This window comes from Narcine bancroftii, chromosome 14 (genome assembly GCF_036971445.1).
Source record: "Narcine bancroftii isolate sNarBan1 chromosome 14, sNarBan1.hap1, whole genome shotgun sequence".
Classification (NCBI taxonomy): domain Eukaryota; kingdom Metazoa; phylum Chordata; class Chondrichthyes; order Torpediniformes; family Narcinidae; genus Narcine; species Narcine bancroftii.
Window position 1 is genome coordinate 17,597,552 of NC_091482.1, and position 14,540 is coordinate 17,612,091.

Genomic DNA, 14,540 nt, shown 5'->3' on the forward strand with positions numbered 1-14,540 from the left:
TCTAGCGTTGATAACCCACTCAGCTCATGTGAAAGCAACCGAAAGTCACAAAGAATGAAGAACAAAGCAGCCGTCAAAACCCCTCCTGCTGTTTGAAATCGGCAACACCCCGAATGCTGAAAGCTCATTATTAGTGAGTTTTTGTCTAGTGGACTGATTTCATCTGCCCTTCTTCAAGCCTTTGGTGCCCTCCTCACCCACATTACTGCCACCTGTCACACGGTGTTCACATGCAACCAAAGAAAAATTCAATCATTTGCACCTGCAGTTGGCCTGTGCTTATAAAATGTTATATATGTGCAGATGAACTCAAAGTGAAAGATAGACCAAAAGTTTAGAAATTTTACCATCATCTGCAGGGACAACATTAATGCTCATGAGCTTCAACAGTATTTTGATAAGTTTGACAAATGAACTTCTCAAAACTGTGCTATATCATTAAATCTGGAAAATGTGATCATGCGAAGTGCAGTCTCTGGCGACAGTAGCTTTGAGCAGCTCAGGCTGGAAGAGTTCTATTTCTTTAGTACCTCGGGCATCACTTTCATTAGGACTCTGTTTTTCTTCAACAAAGTTCTCTTGAAGTGACTATGCAATCTAAATTGTACCCTTCAGGCTACTCCAACAGCAAAATGCTCCACCATAAGGAAAAGTGAGGGGCTTCAAAGATTCCACCAAGACGCACATCATTCTGATTTGGAATTACATTACTTGTCCTGAAATCACAATGCGAGTATCTTCAATGCAGGTCCGCAGGCGTTCAAGGAGCAAACTCACCACCAACTTCTAAAGGGCAATAACAGATGGGCAATAAGTGTTGGCTTTTCCAGAAATAAGAAAACAGGAAATAACAGCAGGAATAGGCCATTTGGCCCATTGAGCTTGTTCATAAAGATCATGGCTCATCTGATGATAGGCTCATCTCCAGCTATTTGCCTTTTTGCCATGTCTTTAAATATCCCCTACCATGTAAACATCAATCCAGTCTGGTCTTAAATAGGTTTACTGTGGTACCCTCCACATTACAACTCCCCCAACAAAATTCAACCCTGTGATGGAGGAAACATGGACATGCTAAACTCCTGTCAACACAGGGGCAAAGTTTGATGTCATTTATGAACATTGGACTTCATGTTGATGTCACTGAGGGACAGCAAGAAAATAAAAACAATGAGCAGATAATGATCAATTAATCTATTTTAGAAATAATTAAAGGCCATGACATATTGGATAACTCTGCTCTTCTTATTTAGGATAGAGGAATGGGATGTTTGGTGTCATTAAAAAGATGGTTGACTGCACAGTATACCTGTGGTCATTACCCCTCCATAAATCTTCGTCCGCCAAGCCAAGCCAAAGAAATACCTGTGGTGAGTCCCATAGGTAGGAGTGGAAGTCACAGCACCCTGACTCTGAAGTTGGAAGGGTTCAGAGCTCATGAAGATTGCTGAACTGTCAGAAGGTACCAAAACTTTTCCCAGGGAGAGGAGAGGTTAACGGGGGGCAATAAGGACGATAAATTAGGAATTCAAAATGGCCTCATTGCTCCACCTGGAGCTGCTGTAAATTGTTATCATGTTGAACGTTTTAATTTATAGGGATTTACAGTCATATTTTGAAGAAGGCTCAAGAGCTGCTAAACAATTGTTATGGGTCAGTACACCATTAAAAACACCTAGGCTTCCCACTTAGCAACGTGCAACATTTTTCAGTACATTTAAACAGTCAAGCAATTAGCTACTCAATGCTGGACTGTGGCATTAGACTGGGTAACTCTCAACTGACCTCTCCATTCTCAATACGCTGATTAGTTTTTTTTTAAAAATGTCAGAAATATTCCATGTTTCCATGATCTATGAATAATTGGAAGAAGTCATTAATTTTAAGTGATTGCATTGAAGAAGTCTTCAAGAGCAAAATCCATGGCAGAGAAGAAAATTATTGAAAGTAACCACTGGATTTGCACATCTAATAGTGTCATGGGTGGTCTCCAGAATCTGCCATCATTGATGAAATCTCAGAGGCAGAAAATTGAGTAAAACTAAGCATTGTTTATAATGCAACTGTGAGGCAATTTGGGATGCTTTAAATTATAGGTGCTCCAGTAGCACAGACTGCTCTTGCTCCCCCTTCACTTCTCCTTGTTGCAATGCTGCATTTACTAAGACCAATATATATGCAGGCACATTTCTTCTTTCAATATCCACCTTTGACTCACAGCCAGGTGAAGAGTTTGCTCTGATACAGTGTGATGGATTCTTAAATGGTCACCACACCAGAGCTAATTGAGGGTGAATAATAAATGCTGGCACTATTCACCATGTCCACATCTTGTGGACAAGCTAAAAAAGTTTCAAATGACCTCATTGGCATTTATCAGAATATAAATTGAGGCAATTTTTCAGCCATGCCATTAATTTCTCCATTAATATACAAGTAAAGCATACTGTATTTCAATCATTTTTCTCTGCGGATAATCTCAAAGTGGAATATAGAATCATAAGAACACCAAATGAGGCCATTTGTCCCATTATGTCTGTGTAGATTCCTATCAGTCCCATTCCCCACACTTTGTAACTGTTTCTCTCTCCAGTGCCTGTCCAATTATCTATTGAAAACTCTGTTGACATTGTTTTCATCATGACCAAACACCGCTAGTTCCAGCTCTGGGTTTGAAAACAATGATTTTTCTCACATTTCTTTTGTAATTTCTGATTAAAAAGATTAAATGTGAGGCCACAGTTCCTTGGCGGCGTCACTCTCCAGTTACACTCAGTCCATCATGGTCTTGTGCACCTCCATCAAGTCTTCACTCAAGCTCCTTTGCTCCAAAGAGAATAAGAACAATTTCTGCAGTCTAATCGTTGGATGAAATCCATCATCTCTGGAGGAAATCCAGTACTATAAATCTTTAATGCACTCTTTCTAGGACCTTTCTAAATTCAGGAGATGAAAATTGAATACAATATTCCATTTGTGGCCAGTTAGAATTTTTATAAAGATTGAATATAACCTTTTTTTTGTCTTCTCTGCCTATATTTCACATGCACACAATTTGGGCATTTTATTTTAAATTTAGATATCCATACACTACCTCTGACCCATGAGCCCGTGCCACCCAAATATTCCAATTAACCTACAACCTCTAAGTTCTGAAATCTCATACCCCTCACTAACCCCCTCAACATCCTCTGAAAACTATTAAATATTGGTCCTGCTCTGCATCTGCAGTATAATGTCTGCCGAAATAACATTACCATTGTCAGCATGCCGGAATGTCTGATGCTCGAACTTGCCGGCTTTGGAGGAAGATGCTTGATATTTACTTTCACGTCTCTCTGATGTAACTTGCTGCCTTCATTAAAAAAATAATTGGCTATTTAGAGTAAAATATAATCCAATATTAAAACAGCTTCACGTGACAAATATTAAACAATATCAATAAAGATTGAACTCACCAAGGCTTTTTATGTCAGGGAAAGAAATGGTTTATTTGAATATCATTCCATCAATCAATTTTAACGTGAATTCTAATGGAATTTAACCAACAATTCATATTGCAAAATTACATTTTAAAACATTCTCAGATAATATTGAAAACATCTTTCAAAAGTGGAAACAATTTTGAAAGCAATTTCTATGGAAGAGCTGTTTGAACCCACAGTGAAAGTCTATTCTCCTATTTAACCATATAACTATTTACGGAGCAGAAACAGGCCATGTCAGCCTTTCAAGTCCGCACCGGTTCACTCGAACAACTCCACTATCAAGGAGAACACGAGCTCAATGATTGGCTTGTTGAAAATTTTTATGATTCATTATTATAAATGAACATTTATCATCAGGTTTAATTATCATGACAAGGTGAAAATTTAATACAAGAATCGGGTTGAAAGCAGAATTTAAGCTGTAAACTCAGTGGTTATTAAAAGCAAATGTATCTATATAATACTGCAAATTCTATAGTTTTTATTTTGCATAGAACCCAACATTGAATGTAATGTTGACAGATCTTTCAACTTCAGCAACATAAATATATAAACTGCAAACCTTCTTAGGATACATTTATCCCATCAGTTTTTAATATTTTTCCATATCATGAATAAGATAATGTATTTGTAAAGAGAAATTACAGGTAAACAAGAAATATGCAGATGCTGGGGCCTCGTGTCCTACACAAAAGGACTGGAGAAACACGAAAAGTCTGCAGATGCTGTGATTGTAGTAAAAATGCAAAAATGCTGGAGGTACTCAGCAGGTCTTGAGGCATCCAATAGGCGGGGGTGCAGTGGTAATTTTTTTTAGGTGCTGGAACTCACCAAAAACGGCAACAAGGAGGTGCTGGAGCTTCCCCATGAGGTGCTGGAGCTTCCCCATGAGGTGCTGGAGCTTCCCCATGAGGTGCTGGAGCTTCCCCATGAGGTGCTGGAGCTTCCCCATGAGGTGCTGGAGCTTCCCCATGAGGTGCTGGAGCTTCCCCATGAGGTGCTGGAGCTTCCCCATGAGGTGCTGGAGCTTCCCCATGAGGTGCTGGAGCTTCCCCATGAGGTGCTGGAGCTTCCCCATGAGGTGCTGGAGCTTCCCCATGAGGTGCTGGAGCTTCCCCATGAGGTGCTGGAGCTTCCCCATGAGGTGCTGGAGCTTCCCCATGAGGTGCTGGAGCTTCCCCATGAGGTGCTGGAGCTTCCCCATGAGGTGCTGGAGCTTCCCCATGAGGTGCTGGAGCTTCCCCATGAGGTGCTGGAGCTTCCCCATGAGGTGCTGGAGCTTCCCCATGAGGTGCTGGAGCTTCCCCATGAGGTGCTGGAGCTTCCCCATGAGGTGCTGGAGCTTCCCCATGAGGTGCTGGAGCTTCCCCATGAGGTGCTGGAGCTTCCCCATGAGGTGCTGGAGCTTCCCCATGAGGTGCTGGAGCTTCCCCATGAGGTGCTGGAGCTTCCCCATGAGGTGCTGGAGCTTCCCCATGAGGTGCTGGAGCTTCCCCATGAGGTGCTGGAGCTTCCCCATGAGGTGCTGGAGCTTCCCCATGAGGTGCTGGAGCTTCCCCATGAGGTGCCGGAGCGCAACTGTGGTGAGCTCCAGCAGTACTGCACCCGTTCGGGCCCGAGCAAAATTCAGGCAGGGGCCTGAATAAAAATGCTGGGGGAGGATTAGAAAGGTGAGAATTGATGGGACACTGGGGTGTCTGTGAATGTAGCTGGAGGAAAGGAGAGCGAGAGGAAAGGAGGCATAGTGATAGGGGAAGGGGAGAGATGGGGGAGGGATGGCTAACAAACCAGTGAAGTCGATGTTAATGCCATCTGGTTGGAAGGTGTCCAGGTGAATGTGAAGTGAGATTCCTCCAATTTGTGAATGGTCTCAGTCTGAAAGTACACGAGACCATGGACAGACATGTTGGCATAGGAATGTGGATGGGAATGGAAATGGGTGGCCACTAAGAGATCACCACTTTTTCAGTGAACAGAGCCAAGGTGGTCAATGAAGCAATCTCCCAGTCTGAGTCCAGTCTCTCCAATGTATAGGAGGCCACAATGGGAGCACCGGATGCAGTAGATAGCCCCTAGAGATTCACAAATGAAGCATTGCTTCACTTGGAAGGAAAGTTTGGGGCCCTGAGTGGTGGCGAGGGAGATGGTGTGGGACCAAGTCTAGTTGGAGAAACTCAGCAATTTGTGTAGCATCCACTTTGAAGTAACTGTTCTAAATGGACAATGCTGCTGTTCAGACTGTCTGGCTACAGAGATGCAAAGTGGTGTAAAACAGCAAATTACTGGATGTAAGCACTAGAGAGGCGTGTCACTAGCACAATCATGAACAAATTTTCTCATTGTACCTCAGTACATTTGACAATGAAACTGAACATGAATATGAATGGATGAACACACACAGAAGGAGCAGTTGTAAGTTATTTGGCCAAGTGTGATCCGCTATTCAATCAGACCATAGCTAACCTCTTGTAATCTCAACCCCAAACATCTGCCACAATCAGTAGCCTTTCGCACATTTGTTTACCAAAAATCTACTTTGTCCCAAAACATTCAAGGGCTTCTGCCACCAACTTTTGTGATTTATAAAGAGACACAATCCTCTGAGAGAAAAACAGATTTAACTCATATCGGTCTTAAATGTGCAATCCTCTCATTTTAAGCAGAAATCCTTGTTCCACATTCTCAATTAGAAACACAAAAGTAAATATCTTCTCCACGATCTCCATGCCAAGACTGGTCAGGATCTGAGACGAAGGTGACGGCAAATGCTTGAAAATAACACATCTGATAGCTGACAACCCAATAGTTTGGACACTGAATGTTCCAATTTCATGTGACTGACACAATAACCCATCCATCCACCCTTCTTCTCCTTTTTGCTCACCTTTCCCATCACCTCCCTTCTACCTGGCTATCGCCCTTCTCAATCTCATTCCACCCATCACCCACCAACATCAATCCCATCCCCATTATCCTTTGTACGACGAGAAACTGGCAATCTTCCCTCTCATTCCTGATGCAGAGTCACAGCCTGATATCAGCTTACACCCTTTGCTTCCATGGAAGCAGTTTTTTTTGGTCAGATCTTATATCTCAATCAATATAACTCCTAAACTACAGCAGATAAAGCATAGCTTTCCTTCTAAGATCACCTGTCCATTCGAGATATGGGTCTCATAACTGCTTCTAAACCATTAACATCCTCTCTTCAATAAAGAGACCAATAGTGTACACTGTACTCAGATGTATTCCCACCATGACCCAATACAATAGAACCATAATTTCATTCCTTTTATATTCAATCTCCCAGCAAAAACTAATGAACTATCTCACAGTAGACAGGAAACAGGTAATGCACCAAAACCGAAAGAAAAAAATCTATGTCACCTTCTTAATAAATATACAATTAATATATTAATATTCTGCATAATAGTAAAGGCACTTATCAAGATTCAGCTAAAATGTATTAGACTGTATTTAAGTTAGTTGATACATTTGAGCATTTTATTTTTAATTTAAAAAATCGTGTTTTTGCTCTGTGGGTTATTGAGATATTTTCTACAGCATTACAGGTCTCTGGCAGTCTCTGCCTAAAGAAATCTCTTGGTGCCTGCCACATTGACCACCGCCAGTGGGCTGATAACGCCTCCAACCGTGCATCTTGGCGCCTCACACTTTGGCGGGCAGCAACCTCCTTTGAAGAAGACCGCAGAGCCCACCTCATTGACAAAAGGCAAAGGAGGGAAAACCCAACACCCAACCCCAACCAACCAATTTTCCCTCGCAACCGCTGCAACTGTGTCTGCCTGTCCCGCATCGGACTTGTCAGCCACAAACGAGCCTGCAGCTGACGTGGACTTTTTACCCCCTCCATAAATCTTCGTCCGCGAAGCCAAGCCAAAGAAAAGAACAGGTCTCTGGATTATGCAGTTAATGCCCACAGCAAGCTCTTGAGGCTTTCTGTTGACTCTGCTGTTAGTCTACAGGCAACATAACTGAACCAAATTATTCCTGAGGATAGCAAAGCCTGTAAATTCATGGATCAGTGAAGATTGAGTTGCAGGCTATTTTCCCTTGCACTGACTGTCAACCAGAAATGGCTGTATGTGATGAACTGCCACGTATTCCTTGGACTCGATGAGGGGCTGTGTTCTGCAGCACTCTGCCGATAATCTTATTCAATAGGACAGATGATGCTCAACCCAGCCACAGATTTGAGCCATTAATCGGAAGAGCTATTACTGCAATGGACAAAAGGGAAACAAAAGTGTTCTGCTTTTCATACACATGAATGGGTAATGGAGCAGAAATATGATGCATAAAGCAACTGTGTCACTCAACCCAAACAGAAAAAAAATATGCATTCCCCAGTCACCCTCGGGAAAGTGGCAGGGAGCATCATTATGTTATTCACAGTACTAGTTGGAGAGTGCCCTGGTTCAGTCCATATGAAAATCTGTCTGTAAAGTCACTCACAAAATAAATGCCATTTATTCATTTATTCCACAAGAAAAAACAGGCTTATTTTCCTTGAGGATGTTGATAGGTTAAAAATCCAGGCTGATGTCTTTCTGAGAGCAGTGGGTCCGGTTTTCAACACTTCTTCTCCGGAAGGCTCCTGAGATCTCCTCGGTAGCTCTATTAACTGCCATCAAGCTACAGAGGCCTCATTTGTAGTGGCAATCGGCAAGTCTAGCTGCTCCGAGACACGATGCAGCAAAGGTACCCTTCCCCTTCCGAGTCAACCCGCTCGCCTGATGCTGGTCATGTAGCTAGTTTAACAGGCTTGGAGGTAACCCATAGTTTTTTTCCATGTGCACCACACCCCATTGGCATGCAGTTCTGTGTGGGCAGGGTCAAGAGGCCTAATGCGTGTCGGTTAATTCTATTTAAAGGCCATTGCTTTCCCTGAATAAGGAATCAGCCATGATGTTATCAGTAACCAGCTGCCTTTGTGATGCACAGAAACTGATGAGCGACCATGATGCTCCTCAGTTAGTCACATACATCACTTATTTAAAAAGAATTACGAGGTCAGTTTCTTGTCTGCATATGCAGGTTTACAACAATCTGTCCATTTAATATCAATGTACTTTTCTGAGACTATTTCTGGGAGTGTAATGGAAAGTTTAAGATGCTTCATTTACATTTTGAAGGCACATATCCTTTACTTGAAAAATCTAGTAATGACCATCTAAATGAACTTTCTTGTTGTTGGCTTGGAATACTCAAAAAGTATCAAGTCAGTAAAACATTTCCTTGAGAGTTAGCTCAGAAATTAACTCGATATTTTTTTTCCCCACAGGAGGTAGGCTCCACTTGCATTTACCAACACTACGGGAGTTCTGGTAGAAACACATTCAGTGTGGGCAAGTTAAAGTTGAATAATGCAGTTTGTCTATCAGTAAAAGGTCAGATGAGAATGCATATATGACATGAATAGCATTGAAGGGAGATATAATGGCTTAAAATGTGTGATACAGATATAACCCAGTACAGAGAGATATGATGGTATCAAATAAAAGGAGCAGTTATTTTTAATTTTAAGAATATAAGAAAAACCGAGGAGGAAGTATGTTGCTCAATAGAATATTGAAATTATTGTGGCAGTCTAGCAATATTACAGTGATTTTATTACCAGTTTGGGCACCTTTAGCTTAGTGAGGTAGACATTATCAGACAGTCATTTTCGATTGTTACATATACAAGTTTTTGAATTATTTGAAAAAGAATTTAAAAACCTCCTGCTTCATGGTTTCTTTAGATTAGAACCATTACAATTTGATATGCGCAACACTTAACTTGTAAATCTGCAGGGGTCATCTACTGTAACCAGTACTCCCATTGCAGTGTCCTCTACATTGGAGAGATGCCACCAACTGGGAGATCATTTCAATGAACACCCTGGCTCCATCTGCCACAATAGTGTGGATCTCCTAGTGGCCACCCATTTTAATTCCACATCCCATTCACTTGCTGATATGTCTGTCCATGGACTCATGTACTGCCAGACTGAGACCATCTACAAACTGGAGGGACAACAATCTTTTGTCTGAGCACCCTCTAGCCAGATGGCATTAATATCAACTTCTGTTTTAATTGTACCTAATCGTACCTAATATGCACGGTTTCATAACTCCAAGGGAAATTGGCCAATGACAATTTTTCTCAAGCAAAATATTTCAGTAGCAATTGTGTCTAGAGCAGTGATTCTCAACCTTTTTCCCCCTCACTTTAATCGCAGAGACACCTATGGCATAGGGTGCTCTGTGAGTGGAAAGAAAAAGTTTGAAAATCACTGATTTACTCAGTCCACATAGACAAAATGCTTGGCCAAATCTGCACATCCATTGCTATATCTTTATATGATTTGAATTGGCTATGATATGAAATCCTTCCCATCATACGATAAACTCATCTTTATTGAGGAGAAGGGTTACATCAAACCATGATAACATCACCAATTACTACTGATAATTCTGGACGGTGCATTTCAAGTCTACGAATGGTTTATTTCTCAACTAGTGGGATGAGACTTAAGTTCAGCCTGTTCTGAATATAATAAAATAAATTTCCATTAGGGGACAATAAAAGCCTCTACTTATAATGGTGCAGGAAATGTCATCTGTCACCAGTTCCACCGTGCTGTCGCTAAAAATGATTGCCCTCACAGTCTCAGTTGCAGGGAAGGATGATCAGGTTTTTAAGTGTTTCTGTACAGTTCTGCACCTATGGGGAATTTGTAGATGGCAGTTAAGTGAATCTTCCGGTTGCTTGAGACTGGGTATTGTGAGACTGGTGAACTAATGGCGAGGAGCGCCAATTTTAAACTTCCATATTTTTTTTACCTGTTTACTTTCTGCAAATTTTTTTTTGCCAGTTGCTGGAGTCTGCCGGTTGCTTAAATTCCAGATAAGAAGGGTTTTAATGTATTTTCTAAAAGACTAAAGAGAAAACATCTACTGTATATCAAGCCTAAATGTAAAATAATTCTGTGAATTGGATTTTTATTAAAAAGCACCATAATGTACGGATACTTACTCAAGCCAAGGGTAATTGATTATAATTACACTGTTTCCACGATGACTTCTTTCACCCCCAAAAAAATGGTAAAATGTCCATGATTTTGTTTTTCAGGCAAAATATTATTCTACTGGTGTCTAAACTAGCAAAACACAACTAACAGTGAAAGGAATAAATAGCTGTTTGTCATTACATTTCCATATTGCTGAGGGCTATGATTCACATTGTTTGTACTTTCTGACATGGAATGTAATACCTCAGCTGCCAGTGGCTATACATGGCATTCTGTATTAATTTATTGCAATGTGCAAGTGAAATAAGGGATTATTTTCTCTTCTGAATAAAAGCATTTGAAAAATCTATTGTAGAAACAGCAGCACAGGAAGATGGAGTATAAATATGCGGGAGGGTGTACGATCCAGATATCATTGAGGGATTGGAGGTGGAGAGGGTGATCAAGTTCTTGGGAGTCAGGATCTTTTCTGGACCCAACACACTAATGGCATAGTGAAGAAAGCACATCAGCGCCTCTACCTCCTCAGAGATTTGAAGTTTGGTATCATATCAGAAGCCCTGGCAAATTTCTGCAGATGCGTGGTGAAAGTGTGCAGATTGGCTGCAATACGGTCTGATATGGGAACAACAATACCCCTGAGTGCAAAGCCCTGCAAAAGGTAGTGGACACAGCCCAGGACACAACAGGCAAAATTCTCCCCGCCATCGAGAGCATCTACAGGAACGCTACCGTCAGAGGGCAGCAGCAATCATCAAGAATCCAGCACATCTAGCACATGCTCTGTTCTCGCTGCTACCATCAGGAAAGAGGTCAAGGTGCCCCAAGACTCACACCACCAGGTTCAGGAACAGTTCCTACCTCATCCACTATCAGATCCCTCAACCACAAATTCAATCAGGGACTCATTTAAGGGCTCTTACTTTTTGTACTTTATTGATTTGTTTTTCCTTTCTGTATTGCACAGCTTGTTTACATTTTATTATTTGTTTACACGTGTACGTCAAGTACAGTTTTTTTTGCATAACCAGGAAGTGGTGATTCTGCCTCGCCTGTGATATCATGTATGTACTCCGACAACAAATCTGAAATATAAATTTGAATATGCAGTAGGAAAGTATTAGTGAAACTTAAAGAAATGTAGACAGAGCCTGTGTACATTGACATTGCAATGAATTGAAATGGATTGGACTGATAGTGAAGAGAATAATCCAGTAAAAATATTGAGTTAGAAAAATGTACTGCTAAGGAAGCCATAGAGCCACATAGAGGTAAAACATGGAAACCGTCTCTTCTGCCAACTGAGTCTGTGTCAGCCACACTTCCATGTGTGATTCTCCACAGGCTCTTCAACTCCCTTCAGATTTTCCCATCTCCCATTCACCTTACTTGCTCAGAACCATTTGCGATAGCCAATCAAGCTGCTGACCTGAGAGGAAACCGGAGACCCTAGAGGAAATCATTTTGTCACAGGGAGAATGTGCAAACTCTCTACAGACCATATCCATGACTCAGCCGCTGAAAGGCAGCAGACCTTCCAGGTGTGGCATTGTGCACTGCCTCTGTTAGGAGACCACATGTAACTGCGATTTCCTGATAAGCACGGAAGGAGGCCATTTGGTCCACAGGTCCATTCCACTCTTATTTTGTACTCTTTATTCTCTGTGGAAGAATAAAGAGGAGTACAAAATAGCATTGGCAGGCAAGGTTAAGAAACATCTAAAAGCATTTTAAAGTCCAAGAATTCTACAGCATGGAAACAAACCTCACAGCCTAACTCATCTTATTTGCCTATCTTTCACGTTAAACTTGTGCTTTCTAGTTTCAGTTTTCCTTACTGCAACTATTGCTGTGGAACATGAAACTCTGCAGGTGCTGTGATTGTCGTCAAAACACTGAAATGCTGGAGGGAGTCTTGCTGTGCCCATAGGAGGTAAAGATATGTGACCGACCTTTTGGGCCTGAGCCCTTCCTTGAACATTGGGAATATATTTTTACGTCCAATGGGCGCTGCAAGACCACCTGGGTTCTTCCAGTAATTCTGCACTTTTACCTGATCTTGGCACCCATGACTTCATAAGCCTCCATCTGCCCCCAAGCCCCTCCACCCCACCATCAGCCTCCTATGCTCCAGGGAGAAAAGACCCAGCTTATCCTGCCTCTCATGATAGTTCAAGCTTACAAGTCCTTACATTTTGTTTTTGGTGCATCCTTTCCATTGAAAGGTCTTATTTCTAATAGCTGGGTAACCAAAGCTCCGCACAATGTTCTAAGGGTGATCTCAACTAGGTCTTGTACAGCTGGAACACAGTGTCCCTGTTCCTGTGCTCAATGCTCTGGTTTGTGCAGTGGTTAATGCAGCCCCACATCCCCCCCACATCTCCATCGGGCACACAAAACTCAAAACGGTCAACCAGTTTACCTACCTCGGCTGCACCATTTCATCAGATGCAAGGATCGACAACGAGATAGACAACAGACTCGCCAAGGCAAATAGCGCCTTTGGAAGACTACACAAGAGTCTGGAAAAACAACCAACTGAAAAACCTCACAAAGATAAGGGTATACAGAGCCGTTGTCATACCCACACTCCTGTTCGGCTCCGAATCATGGGTCCTCTACCGGCATCACCTACGGCTCCTAGAACGCTTCCACCAGTGTTGTCTCCGCTCCATCCTCAACATCCATTGGAGCGACTTCATCCCTAACATCGAAGTACTCGAGATGGCAGAGGCCGACAGCATCGAGTCCACGCTGCTGAAGATCCAGCTGCGCTGGGTGGGTCACGTCTCCAGAATGGAGGACCATTGCCTTCCCAAGATCGTGTTATATGGCGAGCTCTCCACTGGCCACCGTGACAGAGGTGCACCAAAGATGAGGTACAAGGACTGCCTAAAGAAATCTCTTGGTGCCTGCGGCATTGACAACCGCCAGTGGGCTGATCTCGCCTCAAACCGTACATCTTGGCGCCTCACAGTTCGGCGGGCAGCAACCTCCTTTGAAGAAGACCGCAGAGCCCACCTCACTGACAAAAGGCAAAGGAGGAAAAACCCAACACCCAACCCCAACCCACCAATTTTCCCTTGCAACCGCTGCAACCGTGTCTGCCTGTCCCGCATCGGACTTGTCAGCCACAAACGAGCCTGCAGCTGACGTGGACATTTACCCCTTCCATAAATCTTCGTCCGCGAAGCCAAGCCAAAGAAAGAAAGAATGCAACACAGTTACAGCACCAGCAATCGGGACTGCAGTTCGAATCCTGTGCTCTCCGTAAGAAGTTTGTAGGTTCTCTCTGTGTCTGTGTGGATTTCCTCCAGGTGCTCCAGTTTCCTCCCACACTTGAAAACGTATAGAGGATGTAGGTCAATTGGGTGTAATTGGGAAGCTAGGCTAACGGTTTGGAAGGGGCTTTTTCCGTGCTGTATGTCCAAATTTAAATTTAAAATTTAAAAATCTTGAAGAACACCTTATTCATTTATTGAGGACAAGAGAGTAACCAGAGAAAGACAAGGCCCATTAGGGACAAAAGTGACCTGTCTATGTGGAACGAGAGGATGTAGGCTGGGCCTAAAATTAATATTTCTCATCTGTTCTCAGTGTGGAAAAAGAGCATCATTCTTAGAAATTTCAGAAAGGAGAATGGTAGAATTCTCGAGCAGATTACCATTGAAACTGAGGTGGTACTACTGTCTGAATGAATTTAGTGGTCAGTAAATTCCCTGGCTCTGATGAGATGGGCTGCCATGGGACTAGAAAAACACTTACTGTGGCTGTGTCAGAGATTTTCAAATCCTCTCCAGCCATGGAAAAAGGTACATTTGTTTGAGGAGGGAGACCAAGATAAGATAACCAATTACAAAGAGTCTAAGATCAATAATAGGGAATTATTGGGAAAAAAAAACTGAGAGAAGAGATGAATCTGCACTTGTAGAAGCAGGAATTATCAAGCAAAGCTAATATGGCTTTGCTAAGGAAAATGATAGTACTGATTGAAATTGGTCGACAGTCAAGAAGAT